Source organism: Mandrillus leucophaeus, unplaced genomic scaffold (assembly GCF_000951045.1).
Source record: "Mandrillus leucophaeus isolate KB7577 unplaced genomic scaffold, Mleu.le_1.0 Scaffold222, whole genome shotgun sequence".
Taxonomy (NCBI): domain Eukaryota; kingdom Metazoa; phylum Chordata; class Mammalia; order Primates; family Cercopithecidae; genus Mandrillus; species Mandrillus leucophaeus.
In genome coordinates, this window is record NW_012102277.1 from 3,108,128 (window position 1) to 3,116,871 (window position 8,744).

Sequence of the window (8,744 nt, forward strand, 5' to 3'; positions counted from 1 at the left end):
TCTCTCCCTCCCTCCCTCCTTCCTTCCTTCCTTTCTTCATGGAGCTTCGCTCTTGTTGTCCAGGCTGGAGTGCAGTGGTGTAAACTTGGGTCACTGCAACCTCCGCCTCCCGGGTTCAAGCAATTCTCCTGCCTCAGTCTCCCAAGTAGCTGAGATTACAGGCACCCGCCACCATCCCTGGCTAATTTTTTGTATTTTTAGTAGAGACGGGGTTTCACCATGTTGGCCAGGCTGGGCTCGAACTCCTGACCTCAGGTGATCCACCTGCCTCGACCTCCCAAAGTGCTGGGATTACAGGTGTGAGCCACTGTGCCCAGCCAAGCCTGTGGTTTTCACAGAAGCACCACCTATATCATGTTTGCCACACCAACTAAACTGACCTTCAATTCCACTGCATGTGAATCTGCTGGGAAAAACAAAGTTCTAGAACTGCAGAAGTTTTTCCAGAAATCTGACAGTGTGACCATCCACCTGAAACAAGGCCTGCCTGACCAAATGCATTATGGGACAGCCATGGGGCTGAACTGTGGGAGGGACCATCTACTACCTGATCGCCCTCTACCTGCCTTCAGCCCCAAAACTAAGGAGTTAGTTAGATTGCAGAGGACTAGTTTGCTTTTTGGTGTTAACCCTCTGAATTTTCATTTTTCCTTTTTCTTTTTTTTTGAGATGGCATCTCACTCTGTTGCCCAGGCGGGACTGCAGTGGCACCATCGTGGCTCACTGCAACCTCCACCTCCTGGGTTCAAGCCATTCTCCAGCCTCAGTCTCCCAAGTAGCTGGGAGTACAGGAGCCCGCTACCACACCCAGCTAGTTTTTGTATTTTTTAGTAAAGACAGGGTTTCGCCATGTTGGGCAGGCTGGTCTCAAACTCCTGACCTCAGGTGATCCTCCCGCCTCGGCCTCCCAGAGTGCTGGGATTACAGGAATGAGCCACCTTGCCCAGCCTGATTTTTCATTTTTCATTGTTTCTGTTAATTTTTTTTTTTTTTTACTTGGATGGCTTACTTAACATTATTGCAAGAAGAATAGAAAGATACGAAGACAGTGTTTCGGTTTGTTTAGGAAAAGCATATGGCTTCAGAGCTCATTCGATGGTTCAAACTATCATTTAAAGAAATGATGCCATGCTCGATGCTTGTGTTCCTGATTTCCCCGGCGGTTCTGGATGCAGGTTGCCCACGGGCTTATTCACGTCAGTCTGTGCTAAGGACCTTAGGGACTTGAGGTTGCATTTTTGAGCATGGGATAGAGAAGCCTTTTTGGATTTGGATACAGCTGAGGAAAGAAGACAGAAGCCAAGGCCAGGAGCATGAAATGAGGGGCTCAAGTTAGTAGTCACCTTGGGAATTTTTCTATCTTACAGTAAAATCTTAATAGAAATTATCTGTTGTCTGCCTGTATTCATTGGGCAGTTCATTTTAAAAGGCTACTGGCCTCATCTCTGATCTTTAGTGAAATTGTATGTGTAATGCTGTGTATTTATTCCACCATGGGAACTGAGAACACCTGTTTAGTGTTGCACTTTAGACTGGTGTCTGCCTTGCTAATGCAGCTGTGCCACTAATTCTCTGTTATCTTTTACAAATATTATGGCTTTAAATTATGACTTATTTTGACTGTGGAATAAATACATGAATTAAAAAAAAAAGAAAAATAAGGCTGCGGAGATATAACTGATTTTGAAGATAAATGGGATTTCATATTGCTGAACCCCCGAATGAGACTTCTCACCCCACCATAGACAAGGCTGGATCACTGGACAGCTGCCCAGATTGGGCTCTGTCCCTGATACACTTACAGTGTGAAGGAACAGAGGGCATGCTAGCCCCTTGCAATAGGGCGCGTTCCTAAGCCCACCAAACAGGGCAGGCACTCTACTCTAGGAGAGAAGCCAGGAAGGCCCTAGGGGACCATCTTCCAAATGAGAAGGAAAGTCATGAGAGAGACAGAGAGATGCCTCTTCACATTGTGTAGCTATAGGCCTGTCCGAGTGGTCTCCATGACAAGGCAGGGGCTTCCTAGACAATGGGATAGCTGTCCTACTTCTGTCCCCACATGGTCTGACATGGGGAACGTCACTCTACTGCTGGTGACCCTTCCCTTTACATTCAGTAAGAAGTCCTTTGTTACAAAGGAAATAGAACAGCAAACAAATAAACACAAAACCTGGAAACAGCCTAATTTTGCCCAACATTAGGAGAATAAAGTAAATTATAGAATATCCGTTCAATGGAATAAGAAGCCATTTAAAAAAGCTGTTTGCAAAGGGCTTATAATAATGTGGGAGTTATGTGGCATTATGTTATAATGTCAAATGAAAAGAGTATGATATAGAATTGCACATATAGTATGAACTTGGCTATATTAAAACCTCACTAAGATTATACATAGAAAAATGAACAATTTGGGAGGAAGTTTCCAAAATATTCACAGTGGCTGCCTTTTTGGTTAGTTTTTTCCTATAGCTTACAAAAATGAGCATGCATTTCTTTTGCAATGGAAAAACCCAACTTTATTAAAAAAATAAAACTTTTTTATAACGGCAAGGGTTACTCATTATCAGTCAAATCAACAATTTAGAATTTTATAGATTCATAAGATTACAGAATGCTAATGCTGCAAGGGACCTTAGAGATTGTCTTAGTTTAAAAATTAAGACTGGGCACGGTAGCTGACGCCGGTAATCCCAGCACTTTGGGAGGCCGAGGCGGGCAGATCACGATGTCAGGAGATCGAGACCATCCTGGCCAACATGGAGAAACCCTGTCTCTACTGAAAATACAAAAATTAGCTGGGCATGGTGGTGGGCGCCTGTAGTCCCAACTTCTTGGGAGGCTGAGGCAGGAGAATTGCTTGAACCCGGGAGGCGGCAATTGCAATGAGCCGAGACCGTGCCACTGCACTCCACCCTGGTGACAGGGCGAGACTGTCTCAAAAAAAGAAAAAGAAAAAAAGAATTATTATTATTATTATTATTTTTGTGAGGGAGGGTGACAGATCCCCTTCAAGGATCTCCTAGAAACTACGACTTACTTCCTGAGAACTTTTTCTTTTTTTTTTCCTGAGAAGGAGTCTCACTCTGTCACCCAGACTAGAGGGCAGCAGCGCCATCTTAGCTCACTGCAACTTCCGCCTCCCGGGTTCAAGCAATTCTCCTGCCTCAGTTTCCCAAGTAGTTGGAATTACAGGGAATTACACCACCACGCCCAGCTAATTTTCTGTATTTTTAGTAGAGATAGGGTTTTACCATGTTGTCCAGGCTGGTCTCGAACTCCTGACCTCAGATGATCTGCCTGGCTCGGCCTTCCAAAGTGCTGGGATTACAGGCGTGAGCCACTGCGCCTGCCCCCTTCCTGAGAACTTAACACATTTAAACAACTATCATTTAAGTTGCTCTTAGTTTCCAGTTACAGAAAGCCCTGCTCAAAGCTGCTAAAACAATGAAGAAAATTCACTGGCTCGTGTAGCTGAAAACTTCAGCCACCTCTGCCTCTTAACAGTGACATCTCCACCACCTTGTCTCTCAACAGCTACAGCTGCAGAAAAATCTCATGCAATTGGTGGAACTTATCTTGCAACTGGAATCTTAACTTTGAGAAAAACGGATTAGGTTTCCAGTCTCTCCAGGTGCAAGGAAGACGGAATGGCAGTTGAGAAAGCCAAGCCACGGATTCTGCCATGAGGGATGCACGAATACTATGAGAAAACAGATAGAGGAGCAATTGGTCATCAGTGTGGTCACTGCACGGCCTTCAGCAAGCCCCTTCCCACTCTGGATCTCCATCTCCTCATCTCTAAAATGAGGCTGTTCAATTTTGTGATTTGTAAGGGCCTCTTCAGTCCAGCTATTTCAGAAGTCTGTGAAAGACACCCTAGCTCTGACCCAGAATTAAACAATTTTCTTTCTGGGAGTATTACCTTCCCAGCCGACAGGCCAGCCCCACACACATTTGAACATAATCATTAAACACCGGCAAGAAGTGCCACCCCACATACAGTTTAATAATTCACATTCCAATCCAATTACTGCGAGTTACATAAACAAGGGCTTATTAGAATATGGTTGCTTCCTCTGAGTAAGCAGCGTTTTTAGAAAGGAAATTACAATGATTATCTTCAAGATACAGGCATGAATAATATAATCATTCCTCCTGCCTCCTTGTTTTTATCGTTTCCTTTCATGCTGTCTCAGATGGGAGGTCTCTAGCCTGCAGCAACTCAAGGCAGCCCCTCTCCCACCCTGGGCCCTTTCAGCTCCTGGACAGAGTTCCTCCCTCTCTCTTCATTAGAACCCATCTGTCCTGGGTCCTTAGGGAACTTAGGGATTTGTTAAGTGTCCCACTTATTATTTATTCATCTCTGATTTACTTTTTTTATTATTATACTTTAAGTTCTGGGATATATGTGCAGGATGTGCAGGTTTGTTACACGTGCCATGATGGTTTGCTGTACCTATCAACCTGTCATCTACATTAGGTATTTCTCCTAACGCTACCCCTCCCTTAGCCCCCCGACCCCCTGACAGGCCTCAGTGTATGATGTTCCCCTCCCTGTGTCCATGTGTTCTCGTTGTTCAACTCCCACTTATAAGTGAGAACATGTAGTGTTTGGTTTTCTGTTCCTGTGTTAGTTTGCTGAGAATGATGGTTTCCAGCTTCATCCATGTCCCTGCGAAGGACATGAACTCATCCTTTTTTATGGCTGCCTAGTATTCCATGGTGTATATGTGCCACATTTTCTTTATCCAGTCTATTATTATTGGGCATTTGGGTTGGTTCCGAGTCTTTGCTATTGTGAATAGTGCTGCAGTAAACATTATGTGTGCGTGTGTCTTTATAGCTGCATGATTTATAAACCTTTGGGTATATACTCAGTAATGGGATGGCTGGGTCTAATGGTACTTCTGGTTCTAGATCCTTGAGGAATCGCCACACTGTCTTCCACAATGGCTGAACTAATTTATACTGCCACCAACAGTGTAAAAGTGTTCCTGTTTCGCCACATCCTCTCCAGAGTCTGTTGTTTCCTGACTTTTTAATGATTGCCATTCTAATTGGCATGAGATGGTGTCTCATTGTGGTTTTGATTTGCATTTCTCAAATCACCAGTGATGATGAGCTTTTTTTCATATGTTTGTTGGCCACATACGTGTCTTCTTTTGAGAAGTGTCTGTTCATATCCTTTGCCCACTTTTTGATGGAGTTTTTTTTTCTTGTAAATTTGTTTAAGTTCCTTGTAGATTCTGGATATTATCCCTTTGTCAGATAGATAGATTGCAAAACTTTTCTCCCATTCTGTAGGTTGCCTGTTCACTCTGATGGTAGTTTCTTTTGCTGTGCAGAAGCTCTTTAGTTTAATTAGATTCCATTTGTCAATTTTGGCTTTTGTTGTCAATGCTTTTGTTGTTTTAGTCATGAAGTCTTTGCCCATGCCTATGTCCTGAATGGTACTGCATACGTTTTCTTCTAGGGTTTTTATGGTTTTAGGTCTTATGTTTAAGTCTTTAATCCATCTTGAGTTAATTTTTGTATAAGGCATAAGGAAGGGGTCCAGTTTCAGTTTTTTGCATATGGCTAGCAGTTTTCCCAACACCATTTATTAAATAGGGAATCCTTTCCCCATTGCTTGTTTTTGTCAGGTTTGTCAAAGATCAGATGGTTGTAGATGTGTGGCATTATTTCTGAGGCCTCTGTTCTGTTCCGTTGGTCTATGTATCTGTTTTGGTACCAGTACCATGCTGTTTTTGTTACTGTAGACTTGTAGTGTAGTTTGAAGTCAGGTAGCATAATACGTTCAGCTTTGTTCTTTTTGCTTAGCATTGTCTTGGCTATATGGGCTCTTTTTTTGTTCCATATGATATTTAAAGTAGTTTTTTTCTAATTCTGTGAAGAAAGTCAGTGGTAGCTTGATGGGGATAACATTGAATCTATAAATTACTTTGGGCAGTCTGATTATTTTTGCATGTGAGCGGAAGAGTTTTGGGGAAAAAAGTAGCACAATGACAGTCAGTGGACTGTGTGCCTTTGGGCATTCATAACACTTTCTGGTCTCCAGAGTTCTATTTCTAAAATAAGGTGATTGAATTAGACCAGAAATTCTTAACCTGGGGAACATGGGCAGGCTTCAGAGAGTTTAAGAATAAAGCTCAGTCATACATAGTAAGTTGTGTGTGTCAGGGACATTCATATCCCCAGTTTCTTTTCTTGTTTTGAGTTAAAGTCTCGCTCTGTCAGCCAGGCTAGAGTGTAGTGGCACAACCTTGGCTCACTGCAACCTCCACATCCCAGGTTCAAGTGATTGTTATGCCTCAGCCACCCAAGTAACTGGGATTACAGGCATGTGCCACCACGCCTGGCTATTTTTTTGTATTTTTAGTAGAGATGGGGTTTCACCATATTGGCCAGGCTGATCTCAAACTCTTGGTCTCTAGTGATGTACCCGTCTCGGCCTCCCAAAATGCTGGGATTACAGGTGTTCCCCCCAGTTTCTATTTAGGAAATAATGTGGTCCCCAGGGGCATGAATTCCATATCAGCTTCAAGGCAGAACAGGTGATCTAGTTAAGGCAATCAGCTCTCTAGGTATCCCCTCACATTTTTTAATTTTAATTTTAATTTTTTTAGAGACAGAGTCTTGCTCTGTTGCCCAGGCTGGAGTGCAATGGTGCAATCTCGGCTCACTGCAACCTCTGCCTCCCGGGTTCAAGCGATTCTCCTGCCTCAGCCTGCCGAGTAACTGTGATTACAGGCCCCCACCACCACACCTGGCTATTTTTCATATCTTTAGTAGAGATGGAGTTTCCCCATGTTGGCCAGGCTGGTCTCAAACTCCTGACCTTAGGTGATCTGCCCGCTTCAGTCTCCCAAAGTGCTAGGATTACAAGTGTGAGCCATCACGCCTGGCTGTTTTTTATTTTTTAGATGATGTCTCATTCTGTCACCCCAGCTGGAGGGCAATGGTACAATCACGGCTCACTGCAGCCTTGACCTCCCTGAGCTCAGCCTATCCTCCCACCTCAGTCTCCTGAGTAGCGTGAGGCACGTGCCATCACGCTCGGCTGATTTTTGTATTTTTTGTGTGTGTGTGTGTGTGAGATGGAGTCACTCTGTCACCCAGGCTGGAGTGCAGTGGCGTGATCTTGGCTCACTGCAAGCTCTGCCTCCCAGGTTCACGCCATTCTCCTGCCTCAGCCTCTGGAGTAGCTGGGACTACAGGTGCCCGCCACCACGCCCGGCTAATTTTTTGTATTTTTAGTAGAGACAGGGTTTCACCGTGTTAGCCAGGATGGCCTCAATCTCCTGACTGTGATCTGCCCATCTCAGCCTCCCAAAGTGCTGGGATTACAGGCGTGAGCCAATGCACCCAGCCTAATTTTTGTATTTTTTATAGAGATGGAGTTTCGCCACATTGGCCAGGTTGTTCTCAAATCCCTGTGCTCAAGTGATCCGCTCTGCTCGGCCTCCCAGAATGCTGGCTGGGATTGTAGGTGTGAGCCACCACGCCTGGCCAGGATGACACCTTAATCCAATGTGAGTAGTGTCTTTATTAGAAAGAAGAAAGGCACAGAGGGGAGAATGCCACATAATGACACAGAGACACAGAGAGAAGATGGCTGTGTGAAGAGAGAGGCAGAGATTGGAATGATGCTGCCAACAGCCACGGAACACCTGGGGCTACCAGAAGCTGGAAGAGGCAAGGAAGGATCCTCCCTTGAGGCTTGTGAGGGAGCATGGCCCTGATGACACTTTGATTTCATATTTCTAGTCTCTGGAACTGTGAGAACAGAAATCTCTGCTGTGTTAAGCCACCCAGTCTGTGATTCTCTGTTATAGCAGGCAGCCTGAGCAGCCTGACATACCGCTGTTGCCAGGAGAATGGAGGAAGGCAATTGGCTAGGCTGAGGGCATATGGCCACCCCATGTGTCATGCTCACTCAAATAACCAGAGCTGTGAGAGAGGGAAAGCTGGTCCTCTAAAGGAAAACTGAGGAGCAGTTTCAAAAATAGGAGAAATGGAACCTTGCATAGGCAAGAACTGGATGTGTCCACTATAACATTTAATGCCCTATTTCAGCTGGGCGTGGTGGCCCACGCCTGTAATCCTAGCACTTTGGGAGGCTGAGGTGGGTGGATCAGGAGGTCAGGAGATCGAGACTATCCTGGCTAACACAGTGAAACCCTGTCTCTACTAAAAATACAAAAACAAAATTAGCCGGGCGTGGTGGCGGGCGCCTGTAGTCCTAGCTACTAGGGAGGCTGAGGCGGGAGAATGGCATGAACCCAGGAGGCAGAGGTTGCAGTGAGCCGAGATTGCACCACTGCACTCTAGCCTGGCAACAGAGAGAGACTCCATCTCAAAAACAAACAAACAAACAAACAAACAAACATTTAATTCCCTATTTCAGGTCCTCAGTACTTCTTGCCTGAGTTCTGATGGAATCGCCCAACTTTCTTCAAGCTTTCCTCCTCTTCTCTTTCCATCCTATTTTATACAAGATGCCTCATTTTTGGTTGTGCTCTTACCACGCTCCTGTGCAAAATCCTTCGAAGGTTCCCCAAACCAACTGAAGAAAAATCCTGCTCTTTAAACTGACCTTGACAGGCATTTTCAGGGTGGCTTCCAGCACCCGCCATCTCCATATGTAGAAATTCGATTTGCCCTCTAAAGTCTACATGAAATGCCGTCTCCTCCAAGAAGCTTCCCAGATGTTTTTTTAGTTGGAAGTTTTTACTGGCTTCTGA

The 8,744-nt window shown here is 44.8% G+C and overlaps 1 pseudogene; it reads left to right on the top strand.

Moving 5' to 3' along the window:
• The window catches only part of LOC105540578, a 2,352-nt pseudogene extending 1,760 nt beyond the window's left edge, over positions 1-592 (top strand).
• Positions 593-8,744: the final 8,152 nt, after the last annotated feature.